Source organism: Setaria italica, chromosome IX, assembly GCF_000263155.2.
Source record: "Setaria italica strain Yugu1 chromosome IX, Setaria_italica_v2.0, whole genome shotgun sequence".
Taxonomy (NCBI): domain Eukaryota; kingdom Viridiplantae; phylum Streptophyta; class Magnoliopsida; order Poales; family Poaceae; genus Setaria; species Setaria italica.
Window position 1 is genome coordinate 46,919,303 of NC_028458.1, and position 14,275 is coordinate 46,933,577.

At 48.3% G+C, this 14,275-nt stretch overlaps 1 non-coding gene across 1 annotated transcript; it reads left to right on the forward strand.

Annotated features, from left to right (window-relative positions):
* The first annotated feature begins 5,709 nt into the window (after positions 1–5,709).
* On the forward strand, positions 5,710–5,780 carry TRNAG-CCC. The gene has a single exon. It is a non-coding gene; the product is annotated as a tRNA-Gly (tRNA).
* The last annotated feature ends 8,495 nt before the right edge of the window (positions 5,781–14,275 follow it).

Genomic DNA, 14,275 nt, shown 5'->3' on the forward strand with positions numbered 1-14,275 from the left:
AGTAATTGGACAACAATACACAGCTGGTACCAAGAATCTGGACTGTTTCCTTTCTTGGGTGGTAACGGCGCGGTTACCGTCGTGCTCGAGCAGAAAGGACAGACGACGGTGCTCCACTTTTAACCAGCGCGTGCCTAGTGATATCCCCAACCCCTGGTTCATTGCACCTGGACAGAATTACTGTGCGCAAACGGAAGCAAAGCTAACTATAATGCTTCAGAAGGAAAAAAAACGCAATCTAACTATTTTTGTGTGACACAACCGATGGCTTTTGTTGCATTGGTCGATGACGAATCTGAAGAACTTCACTCAGGCTGATTTATGGCGAATATACCTTCCGTTTTAAGTATTTTTTTAAAAAAAATGCTGGATCTTTTTTTTTGTGAATCACAAGCTAGGTGAATATGGGATGTGTGAATTTCTCGTAGAGTATCATCATCAACCTCATACGCTGAGTGTCATCAGCCAATAATATATGTTGTTTATGATGATTTTAATATGGGTCTCACAAAATAACTATTGATTATAACTTTATTTTTCTTTACTCGAATAGTAAGACCATGTTACCCCACCCTGATATCCTATGACTTCTACAAACAAATTAACCTTGGTATCTCACATGCAAGAAAACTTGTTCTTCAATACAATCACAATTAATAATTTTTTTAAAAAAGTGCATATTCATATATACATTTATGTGAAAAACAAAGAAATCCCAAATAGTACAACACTATCAGGCCCTCTTCTTGACCTCGAGTACCAACTGCGGCGATGAACCCTAACTTCTCATCCAGTTAATCTAATATTTTTTTGAAACGAACCAGGCAGGAGAGCTGTCGAGTATATTAAAAAGAAAGAGTTCCAGACTAGAAAGCTATAAGAAAAGGAAAAGAAGAGAAAATAAAACAGACACGGCCCGTTGTGTTGGGACATCAACGCGGGTAGCCACTCCTCTCAAAGCTGCCACACCCGACCGGTTGGATTGGGACATCAACGCGGTCTCACCACTCCACTCGCCACGGCGGCACCCACCAACATCCACGCTCATGTATTCGCTGAAACATCCAGGCGTGGCCCTGTGTCGACAGGGAGCCAATACAAACAGACTGCACCGCACCGACAAGGCCACCGCCATGCGAGACCCTCCACTGTAGTGCCGCTGCAACACCACACTCCATCTGACAGAGTCATACCACCGAATCCGGACCTCTCGCAGGCTGCCTCGCAGTCACCACCGCAATCACATAACACGAGGGGGCCTCGCCACATCCACCATTGGACTCCACCTCGCTCTCGTCGCCTCGAAGAAACACCACGCGTGGGGGCCTCACCACACCCGCCACAGTACTCCACGTCACGGATCTATTTCTTTTGTTGCTGTTAGAGTGGTGAGCAATGTTACCCCACTCCACAAGATCTACGTCAACCAGCCTAGCCGCCACCGCAGGTCGACTTCGCCTCGTTGCTTCACCCACGCCAAAGCATCCACCACCATGTCAACAAACCAGAAAAGTCACTTACGCCGTCTTCCAACGATGTACCGCACCAGGTAGCCCCACCAAGTTGAGCAACCCGTCGCGGTCCACTGCAAGCTTAGTTGTCCCACAATGCCATTGCCGCAAGCGCCGTCCTCCGACGTAGTCCCATGCCGCACTGACCATTGCCAAGCAACGCCAACCGTCGCGGTCCGCTGCAAGCGGGAAAGACTGACAACCATGCGACAATCTCTAGCCACCACCATAACTGCGATCGTCTCCACGTGGCCTCTGCAACACCCATCTAGCTCACCACACGACGGAAATATCACCACCCTCTGCAGTCGTCCATGACTAATGGACCAGCAATGCCGTGTACCGAGATGGGTCTCTAGAGACGACGCCTCCAAGGAGGGTACAATGCTAAAGGCGCTGTCATCACTTGTCCAGAATCTAGACAGGGTTTTCACCCAGAGGACCTCGTGCAGCAGTGTTGCAGCTCAAACATGATGCCCCCAAACGGGGAGAACAACGCCCTAGGGCGTCGCCGTCATCTCCACAAGCAAGAACGCCGATGAGGGCTTTCGTCCGGAGCATCCCAACCCCTGCACGCTCACGGCTCAACACTCCCGGCCAGAGTCACGGCAGCCCATCCGGGGCGACATCGCCGCCGTGCCTCCTCGCACCACACCATCGTACCTCCACCTCCGCTTGCTCAGCGGTAGTCATCCTCCTCATGCCGTGCCCTGCGCCACCTCACGCACAGCACCTCCTCCGCGCCGGCATCACCTGCGCGTCGCTGTCCTCCGCATCGTGCCCTACGCCGCCCCGCGCGCAGCCTGTGCATAGCGCCTCCTCCGTGCCGGCGCCACCTCCGCACTGCTGTCCTCCTAGGTGGCGGCTCCTCCACGCCTCCTTCACCGCCGGGCTGACGTGCCCGTGTCCTAGCACCTCACAACGAGGCCGCACCTGCCACAAGCAATCCCGTGGCCCCTCGCTGCGTTCACCGTCGCCGTGGCACGGGGACGCCAGATTCAGGCCACATGCCCGCGCGCGGCACGTCACCAGCCTGGGGACGCCTTGCCTCCACTGCCGGCTGTCACCACGCGCTGGTTCCTCACCCGTGCCGAGGCCGCCGCCGCGTGTGGACTCCTCATCCCTGGCCGGGCTCGCCGGCACTGCGCGCGGCCTCGCTCCTCGTGCCAACTGTCATACCCGCCGTCCTCCACCCGGACCACCGCCGCCATGGCACGTTTCTTCGGCCGGGACAAGCCCACCTACCAGGCCCTCCTCGTAGGCGCCGAGAAGGTCACGAGGACCATCCCGGTCATACTCATAGCCATCTCCTTCACCCTCACCACGCGCCCCTTCCGAAAGCGGGAGGAGATGGCCACGGGTGCTGCCGCCGCCGCCGCCGCTGGTGGCGGCCGGCGGCTCCTCCGGTGGTCGTTCTCACTCGGCCACCTTGCCGGCTTCAACACCTTCTGGTACTCACACCACCTCCTCATCGTTGTCTACCTCCTGCTCAGCCTCCGCACTGCCCGTAGCTTGCCAAAAAGGGGTCGGGGACGGCGGATTCGGGAGCGTGGAAGCCGGATCCGCCCATGGCGGGGCTGGATCCGGGCCACCGCCGCTCCGGCGCACCGCCCGGCCACAGGCACCTTGCGCCATCCCGCCCCGGCGTACAGGACCCGCGCCAGCCAGTTTGCCCCACCGCCGCCAGGGAGCCGTACGGGCTTCTGGCGACCCCCTCCGACAGCGGCGAGGTGGGCTCGAGAGGCAGGGTGGGTTGGCGGCGGCGGCTAGAGTGCCGCCTGTGTCGCCCGTGGAGGAGCGACATTAGCGTGACGTTGAATGAGCGACACATTAACGTCCACCTAATATCCTTCCTATACACAAATTAACGTCCACACATTCAAGAAACAAAAACAGAAAAATATTATCTCTATTTTTCAGATGGACTCGGAACTGTTCTTAAATAAAAAAACACGTTCCCCTCCCTGTATCTATTGGTCTAATCATATATAACACATATTCCTATTAGATGCAACTAAATCAGGTCGTGTCGCTTAAAGTACTTCGTCTGCCTGCCATGGCGTGGAGTATGTGGAACGTATATGCTGATGATCACAATTTCCGGTAAATGTAAGGAAGTTAAAGTAGCTGAGAGGATACAACGGTGCAAATCGACGGACTCGACAGTACTTCCACTAAACAAATTGATGGATTGCAATTATACAAACGTAGTCTGACAACGATTAGGGAACATGTACACTGTAGTGACCGCAATCAAGCAAATAATGTTTTTGGATGTGATGAGACCGAACACATTTCAAAAGATCACATCTTATTTTTGTTTATGCGATGGTGCAGTAGTGGTTCTATGCATAATATTATGCAATAGATGATGGGAGCTTCTGGATCAATATTAGCAGATTTGTTCCTCCACTATGGACTTGATTTGGTATTTTTAAAAGCACATACAGACACACCCGTTCTAAAAAGAATCTCGTAAAATACACTTGTTCCCTTGATTGTTAACTTCTCTAATAAAGCTTCAGATTGTAATCGTAATTCTTCCTTATTTTGATCTTGGTCTCTCTTCAGAAAACAAATGTTGCAAAGCAACAAGTTGATACCATTATTGGTTCAGAGCAAGAGTGGTGCATTATTGGCTCTGGTGTTAGGAGTGGTCTGTGCCTGCTTCCTAGTTGGATCCACAATCAGGGTCCTTATCTGATGACAGAGTAGCTGGTAAGCATTCTTTGTATAATCTTTCCTTGGAGAGATAGAGATGTGATCAAGAAAACAACCACAATGCTTGCTCAGACATCACTGACCTTCTCCTAACATGTCAGTTTGCATCACCATGCGATAAGTAACACGACACCTTTAAGCTACACAATTGACTTGCATGCATCAACAGCAGGATAGATGTTGTGATTCAACCAAAGAAGAAGAAGCAAACACTTTCTATTTCTCCTATAATCTGGATTCTACAAAAATAGAAGCTAGTGTGCTATATAGATCCTTATGTTTCATGGAATCTAACATAACTGAGTGTCCTGTTAGAATTCTAGAAATATCGAAAAATTACCTAACAAGTGCACTACTTCTTGCATCGTTCATGCATTAACTTACCTCCCATGAAAAATGATCTTTGAAGTTGGAGCTGCATTCTTTGAAGTGTACTGAAGAACCTCTTCCTACCACTCAGACCCCGGCATAGAACCAAAGTACATTGAATGTAGACGCAACACGTTATGCGTCCCATTCATTCGCATACGGCTAAAAGCATGCTCATAATCTAGACTTAGCACCTACTAAAGCTAGGATCGATCACGTCATTGACACCGGCATACTCATCTAGGCGAGGCGAGGGAGCATAACTTGGCAGCACTCGTGTCTACCACCTAGTCGTCTTCAGTTTCTCTTTTCTTAGACGACGCTCCAGTACTACTTGAGCTAACATAAGTTGCAGAGATGGCCACGGCAATTGGATATTCCTGCTGGCTTGTGCCGTCCATGGCGCCGCTGCGTAGACGATTATTAACAGATGCACTGATCGATGCCGACAGGAGCAAGTTTAATCAGCAGCTGCGCGCGTGCTGATTAAACTTGGTCTTGTCATGTGTGTGGGTGATTAATCTTTTTTCATTCCTCCTAGGCCATGATAGAGGACGCACTAGCGAGTAGTTGGGATGTGATCGAGTGTGATTAACCTGTCTCTTTTCCTGGAAAATTATACTATATCTGTGCTCGTCGACTGTACACGATGGAGCCAGGCCTGGCCATTTATTTGGTGTACATGTGCGTGATGATGCGGAGGTGTTTATTTGGATTTCTTGATCACTGATTGGTGCTTGTTAGGCAAATGTCGATGGAGCAGGAAAGATCAGTACTGACAAGGGGTGGTTTGGTAGTTGCGTTCGTGTGTGTGCTATCCCCGCTTTCCTTTGTGGCGAGTTGTTGGTGAAGGAGATGGGATCCTAATGTTAGGCCAGGATGGGATGGGATCACTCACTCTCAACAAATGGAAGCACCGCGTAGGGGCTCCTGATGAGGATCTCCACATACTAATGCAAGTGGCAATTATGTATGATTAAAGTGGCATTGCGCGAGCTGAAATATTTCCGATCAAACTTCTGGAGACACAGCGACAGCTCGATGGTTGCAGATTGAGAACCCTGAGTGATGTGATAGATAATGTGTTACTGTTGGCCAATAGCATCAAGCGCATCTGGTGTAGTGGTATCATAGTACCCTCCCACGGTACTGACCGGGGTTCGATTCCCCGGATGCGCAAAGATTTTACTTCTTTTGCAACTTTTCTCTTTTTCTCCTTTTATTGTTCTTATTTAATTCGGTCACAACTCGCAACGTATGAACTTCTACTGCATGTCTTCTAGCGTAGTTTCTCAACCGGATTTTCGATCGTCTACCCCCAAAAAAACTTGACTTTTTTTTATCGATCGCAGTTGCGTTCAACCACAATCCTGTTTCTGTGTCACCGACGTGCAGCAGAACTGCGGGCCTGAGATGATAGAATGGTACCGGTGGTAGAATGCGCATGCGTTGAGAGTAAGTGGGCCGAAATAGCCCGTGGGCCTTCTGTCAAGCAGCTTTGCTTGGGCTGTGTGACGGTCCAGTGGCACTGAATCATAATGTAACTTTTTTCGAGACTCTGTATAGACGCCACGCAATAACGATTCAGCCTGCGCGCGCCGGCGCTTCCTGGCGCGCGAGGCTCTGACGCCCGCCGCGGGTCCGCAGCCCACGTGGCGACGTGCGGTGGTGCCGCTGGCCGCCGCGCTGACCGCGCCATGCGCTCCTGATCATTTTCTTTTTTCCTTTTCCTTTTTCTTTCTATTTAATTATTTTTATATTTTCTGTACTCAAGTAAAATATCTTATGCGTATAAGTCACGTGCATAAAATTACTTAACAACATTTTCGAAAAGTTGTGGCAACTATTATGCATATGAGTTGTGTATATCATAAAAGTTATACTATAAATTTTATCACATACGTTATGTTAGGAAAAAGTTATACGTATAAATCGTGTGTGTAAGTATGAATTTATAGAAGAAATTAAAAAGTTTTTTTAGAAATTATATGTATAGGTTGTACGCATGCTAAAGTTGTGGTACAAATTATCTCATGATAAATTGTTAGGACGAAATTATACATCATGATAATAACAAATGGAAAGACGCTTTCCAAGAATGGAAAGCTCGGGACTGTCGGGATCTTTGGCTGAAAATCTCCCAGGCGCGCGCTAATTAGGAGGCCCTAGACGCCACGTGCATGGACGTACGCTTTATTCCGGATGCACGCACACCCTAGCTACCACTATTATTCTATTAACGTGTCTAAAAAACATGACTGTATATATATGTCTTGTTACGATCCAATACGGAATACATGGACATGAAACTCATGTCAAATAAAATAATCCCAAAACTTTCGTACGTGGTAGCCACTCCACGCACGTCGTACGTATACCCCCACGGCCCCACCCATACGCCGTATGTGCAGACACAGAATGAAACCAGCAGGTAGCTCATTATTAGCTACACCCCTAGCTAGGCAGCGGGCGCTGAGGCAGTCCATGTCATCACACCCTACGGGATGCGCCAACGCAGGCTAGCTAGATCATATGCGCGCGCGCGCGAGGCGCGACGCATGGCAGGATCCCGGCCAAAACCCCCCTGCTGCTTGTCCCCGAGCGCATGCACGCTGCCATGCACATATCGCGTCACTGACGACCTCATCGGCTCAGCCATGCATGCAGCTAGCCGTATGCATGCCTGCCTGCGGCTTGCGTGTCCACGGGATATTTCCCCCCGCCCGCCCTGCGCCCCTGCCTGTGTGCCCCTGGCCCCTGCACGATGACGTGTGCATGATCCAGCGCTCCAAGCTTTCAGGCAACCACGAGAGGCACGCAGCAGCTATATAGAGACCCGAGCTGATAGACAGATGGGAGACGTGTCTCTGTCTCTCCAGCTAGCTTGCTGGTACGCACACCCAGCACAGATCACTACTCGGCACTGATCTTACATGTACTATGCTTGAGCTTGACATGCACCGTATTGCCCGGCCATCTATCAGCGGCAGCAGCATGCATGCATGCATGCATACGTTCTGCCAATGGCATGTGAGTGTACTTCCCAAAGCTCGTGCGCGAGAGAGAGAGGAGACGTCCGTCCTCAGCCTCGGCGGGCAGCTCGGCTCGATCGATCGATCGCCGTCACGTGAGCTTTGGGAGCTAGTTTGCCGCCCCGAGAATCCTAGACAGTGACGTACAACGCGCAGGCATCCGCATGCATGCACGTGACCTCAATCCTGATCGTATATGTACACATCGGAGCCTAGAGTCCTAGACGTACTCGATCAGCCATATACCAAACGTGAAATCATTGCTCGAAAAGAAGCCGGGGACGTTTCTACTTTCGTTTCGACGGGTTACACATGTACACGAGATGCGTTGGCGAGGATACTGTTGGGGGCTAGTTTGTCAGGTATCTAGCTAGGGCGCCCTAGGCACCTCTCGCTACCATATATCTGTACATACACAGTTCAATAATTGAAGGACGACGAGCGCGTTTTTTGTATTGTTTAGTGGTGCATACGTGTATGTCAGTCGCGCATGCATCTAGTTCCAGTTCAAAAGCAGCCCATCGATTCCCAGTATCAACTGTATCTAGCAAGAGTCGTTTAATCTGATCGAGATACATGCATGTGTGAACCTGCAAAAAGTACGCAAACAAAGTCCAACTTTTTTACAACAAAGGAAAGATTCAAAGATTAATAGAAGATTTTCGATGGGATATGCGATATTATATTATCCAGTTAATTATACTCCTTCCGCCTATTTATAAGGTGTGATATGACATGGCACGATCTCATAAATTAAAGAGTGACCATTCGTTATCTTATATTATATTGTTTATGATTATAAACTTACTCCCCGTTGGGAGGGTTTCTCCCAAAACGGCTTCACTGGTGAAGCCAACGCCGATGAAGCCAAAAATAACGGCTTCACCCGGCTTCCAATTCATTTTAGCATTGGCTTGCAAAACAACTTCACACTACAGTGCCTCATTTTGTGTAAAACATGGAAAGTTGAAGCCAAAATAAACCCTACCAAACGGGGTCTTATAATTATTGGAGAGTATTTGATTACAAATCCAATCGTGTCTAAGTTTGCATTACAAAAATAAAAGGTTGTTAGATAAATTATTAGTCAAAGATTGTAAAGTTTGAATCTTGATATGCGTGTGCCCTTTATAAATAGAAACAGAGGGACATTAGTTAGTAAGACTCAAGACATGTACGGCAATGTTTGTTGACAGCAGAAACAGAAAAATGCTATATTAGGACAGAACATGCAATTCATTTCCCCCCTGCAAGTTGCATTTGTCACCATCTCTGTACAAGTGTCGCTAATAGTGCTTTGAATTATTGCTGTCCCGCGTTTACTGGTGATGATATATAAGCACCAGAGAAAGAACTTCTGCCTTTGCCTTAATAATAAGGGCATGTGCAGCAACGGAGCATTGGCTACATATGCAATTAATAACGTACAGTAACTTTTCCAGAATACGATCGACTTATCAAGAGTTTCTGGCTGCCTCACGAGAAACTAAATACATGAAACAAGACAAGTCCATTTCACGCAAGGCAGTGCAAGACAAAAGGTCAGGCTTGCGAGGATATGGGCCAAATGCGAGTACTTGCCAATCTGTGCGTACCCAACAAAACCTCAACAACAGTCCGAGTTCACGAGATGTTTGTCAAAATTCCATGCAGCCAAACATCGGCTCAGAACCCTGCTTCCCCTGCCACAGCCTGACCCTGCCCCAACTCTGTCCACAGACAGGTACTACCACAGTGTCCGCACTGTAATCGAATTGGATAGCACCAATAGCGGCCTTCTCTTTGAGAGACGTACAGTACACTGATGGAGGTATCGTTACTTCGGTACTAAAGGAGGTCTTTATACTAAAGGAGGTCTTTAGTACCATTGTGCAACCGTTATTCTTACTTCGGTACTAAAAGGGAGCCTTTAGTACCGGGTCAAATAACCGGTACTAAAGGGGTATTAAAAACAATCTGCCGACCGGAGCCCCGGCACCCCGTCGTTGTCCACCCGAGCGCCAGAGCCCCGGCCGCACAACACCTGAGCCCCGCACCAGAGAGGAGGGGGGGAGGGGGGGGGGGAGAAGGAGGGAGGCGGTGTACTTACGCTGCTCAGCCACTGCCGCCCGTTGCCGCCGCCGTCGCTCCTCAGCCCGTCGGTTGCCGCCGCCGCCGGGTCTGTGGGAGAGGTGTTCGCTACTCCAAGATCCACGCGCTCCTTGCTCCACCACGCCTGCTGACGCGCCGCCGCTGCGTCCTCCCGCCGGAGCTCCGCCGCCGCTCCTTGCTCCACCACACCTTGCCGACGCTCCGTCGCCTTGCCGCACCCTATCTTCTTGCCTCCGCCGCTCCTTGCCATGCTGCCGCTCCTCGCCACATGTAAGAGGTGAGGGGCGAGCGGAGGGGGGAGGAGAGGGGCGGTGAGGGGATCGATCTGTGTGGGGGAGAGAGGGCGGGGAGAAGAAGAGAGAGAGACGCGGGTGAGTGGCTGGATGAGGGGGGACGAGCGGATAAGTACGTGTGGGGAAGGGGGTGAGCGTGGGAGAGGTACCCTTGTAGTACTGGGTGGAGGCTTCACCCAGTACTAAAAGCCCTCAAGTACATTAGTACCGGTTGGAGGTTTCAACCGGTACTAATGGGTGACCTTTAGTACCGGGTGAAGCGTCCACCCGGTACTAAAGGGCGTCACGGGGACTCCTTAGGGACTAGCCGTTAGACCTGGTACTAATGCTCATATTAGTACTGGATCAAAATACAACCAGTACTGAGTCTCGGACGAATGCTGAGTTTTCCAGTAGCAGTACGTTATCACCAATGACAATCAGTTTTTCCATTGTATAGGTCTGTGCGACGAATGGCTACCAGCTAATGACTGATCCACACACGCGCTTGCTCGAAGTATCTTCATCTCCAGTGCTCCAATGATTTTTTTGAAGCAAACAGTGGTCCAATATAATTTCTATGATCGACGCTTAGAGATGGACAAGAGCTTTACTATACAATATATATTCTTGTATAATACCCTCATGTGGGTTTGTTGGATTATTTTAAGCCAAGGAGATAATCAATAATAATGAACTTTAATTATTGACACCCCTCTATTTCTTTCTTTCTTTCTATAAGGTGTATTAGGATTTGAAAACGTCTTACAAAGTATAGCTTGATCATTAGTTTCTCTTCCGATATATTTGGCTACTAACCAGTATATTATTAAAAAAATATGTGAAATACCAATGTTTTGCATATTTGCATCTATTCTACAATACTAAACGTACACACAAGTTAACTAACTGCTGGTCTGTTCACAATTTATATAGTTTAATTTGACTTTTTAAAAATCTTAATAGCTAGTCCCCCACATTTAAAATGGAGGAAGAGTATGTATCTTATTATGAGTACGTATTAAGCTTGTGTTGATTCAGAGTCGATCTCAAGACAACAAAATGCAAGTTGCAGATTACTCACGACGCCATGCATGGAAGAATACAACCTTGACATCTGTCATGGTCCATATATAGCTAAACATCCTGCTGGTATGGGGACTTGCATGTTCGGAAGTGATATGGTTTATTAATCAGAAATATTATTTTTGCTTTGATTAACCAGTGGTCAGTGGTCACCACTGCATGCATGCATGATCCACTAAACGGGCTGTTGATTACTAGCAGTAACGAACTCCAATTTGGTGTACGTGGGAGACTAGCTAGGAAGCTTATAATTGAGCTAGAGTAGCTTATAACTAGGGCTTGATCTTAGAGAGTGGGACCGAGAGCATATCACAGCTCAGCAGCAACGCACATTCCCTGCACTAGCAAAGGGGAGGATGACGTCTGCCCAATAAACTAGCTAGGGGAATGTGTGGAATGTTGCTGTCACCACAGACAGATCGATGACGATGGGAAAAAAGGGTCACCTCAGGTTGATGGATGTGAAAATTTCTGTGCGTGGTGCGGAGGAGAGAGATGAGAGAGGGAAGGAGGGCAGGGAAGGAGCTATCACATTCTCTCTCTCTCTTCTCCCCTACATGCACAAATTTCCAGCAAGTGGGACACCTCCTCATTGTTCACTTAGCGACGAGGGCAGCAGTCAAATCAGGCAATGGAATCTTCGTATGTGAGCCCCTATCACTTACTTGTAACCATAGCCATTTGGGTAATTCAGTCAAGGCTTGGTTAAACGCACCTCTGCTATTATACTTCAATCGTGCATTTTTAACAGCAGCAAATTAAAATACAACAACTAGCCCAGCTTTGCGTACTGATCGATCGTGCTGATCGAGTACTTGACAGGAGTCCCACACCAACCGAGAGGCTAGCTACATGCACGCACGGCACGCCGCCGCGGCGCCCATGACTGGACGACTAGAGTTAGCGCTAGCGTCGCATGTGAATACATGGCCTGTACGAAAGGGTCCAGCGGTACGTGACAGTGTGACGACACTCGCGTCCCCTGCGCGGCATGCATGGGGACAAGTAATAAGCTAGGCCCCGGCACGCTGCTGATCAGTCATCACACGCCATGCCGTGCCATAGCGGGACGCCGGGACATCCACGTGCAGCGCGCTGCGCGCGTCGATCGGAACGGCCAGCAGCGGGCACGACCGTTTCCCACCCCGCGCGCGCGCCCGCGAGCGAGAGGCATATGCAGCTAGCTCGGCGGCAAATCAAGGGGTGGTGCTTGGCCTGGGCCTCGTCACGGGGAGCACGAGCAGTCGAGCACGTACGTACACCCCGCGTGATCGCTCGCGTATAGGGGCGCACGATATTTGGTCGGAGGATAATGAGCATGCATGGGGGGCGATCGGTCTCTCCGTGACTCCGTCGATCAGCCACGCTGGATACGATGGCGCGTGTTTGAATCAGCGGAACGCCTACGCTGCGTTCATGTCATGCATGTATGCGGTGTCGTGTGCATGCGCTTGCGGAGTTATATAAACATGCGGACGAGGTGGTGGACGCGGATCGATCAATGGGTTCCGATGTCGTTTGGGGCAAAGGGATAGCCGCGCGGAATGTACGTCGATCATACTACCGTTAAGCCACCGCCACCGCGCGGGCTACCGACCGGCCGGCGATGGTCGGTGAGCCGGCGTGGGAGATGATGGACCGGCGATACACAGCGTGCATGCACCTTTCAAAACTTGGTCATACTTAGCCGGCTTGCCGCGTGATTCATATATGCGTGTGCACTTGCATATGACGCTTGACGCGTCAGTTTTTTGGAGCTTGAGCTTCATCTTAAAGCACACTAGCTTCCATGATCCCATCTAGCTTATAAGTCCAACAGTGTCGTAAGACGTATTGAGATGGAACCAGTCCGCCCAGCTTTGAGTTTCGGCTCACCTTGGGTGCTCATATTTTTCATCCAACCTTTTTTTTCAGCGATAGATGACTGCTGATAAAATATTTTGGATTTCATCAATCTCAAGATCCGCCGACCCATTCGCTCGAAGACGTTCAGAAAAGGGAAATATAATTCAAATACATCAAAATTTTCCCGAAGATTTTTTGAAGAAAGAAATCCAAAGAAAATGCTAAGAGCTCATTAAACAAGTTCCATAAATTTCAAATAAAATATTAAATAACTTTAGAAAACAATTTAAAGATTTATTGGGTATCTTATTTTTCAATTATATAACTTGTTCACGAGCTCTAGTTATTTCTGTGGGATTCCTTATGTCAAAATTATCACTAGAATTTTTCTAAAACTTCTGAAGGTATTTGAGTTTCGTTTCCTCTTTTAAATTAAATATTTTTCTCTCACATCAGCCCTTAACCGCTTTCACTGGCCGAGGGGCCAAAACTAGACAATATTGGAAGTTGGGGTAAATACCAAAACTAGAAAGTATTGGTATTTGGGTCAAATATTAGAAAAACTAAAGAGTTGATGGGCCAAAATGATTTTTCCTATACATTAATTGCCAAATAATTTAAACTCTAGATGCCTTCGATTCAAACTATAAATATATCTAGGTTTACTGAACCATTTTTTTTTTGCGAAACACAGTATCCTCCGAAAGACCGATCCGGCAATAACCACTGGCGTCCTGTTATCGACGGGCACATCGCCTACCACTTAAAAATAGCACCGGTTAAATCCTGCAATAAATCTAAAAATAATGTGAGCAACGGTACCGAGTTGAGGACTAAAATCCTGGTAGGCAGATTCCACCATAAAGAACTTTACTGAGCTACACTCAGTTCGCTATGACCATCAATTTTTTTAAGTATCTTTGACCATCATTGGCCAATAGATTATATAGATTTACAGTATATCGTTTAATTATTTAACTAGATTTATTATAGAAATACTTCCATAATATATAATATTTTTATTTAAAATTACTTTGTTAACATATGATAACTTATTCCGTTACATCTTTTCGGGTAGTTACATCTTTTAGCTTTGAGCGCCAATAGCCAATAAGCACAGGGAGCAGCTCCCGCAAATTAAACCTATATTTTTCTGCAGGAAAAATTGCGTCCACAGACGTACAATCTGATTAGACTGCCAGTTCAATTAATCGGTTGTCCCCCATCACAACACAACAAACGGGCGCTAACTCATGAACTCTACATTTTTTTCTTTATTCTGCCAGCCATTAGTTTGTTGCGATTGGCACGTGTGGGCTGGCGCCAACACGAGGGGAACAGACAAGGC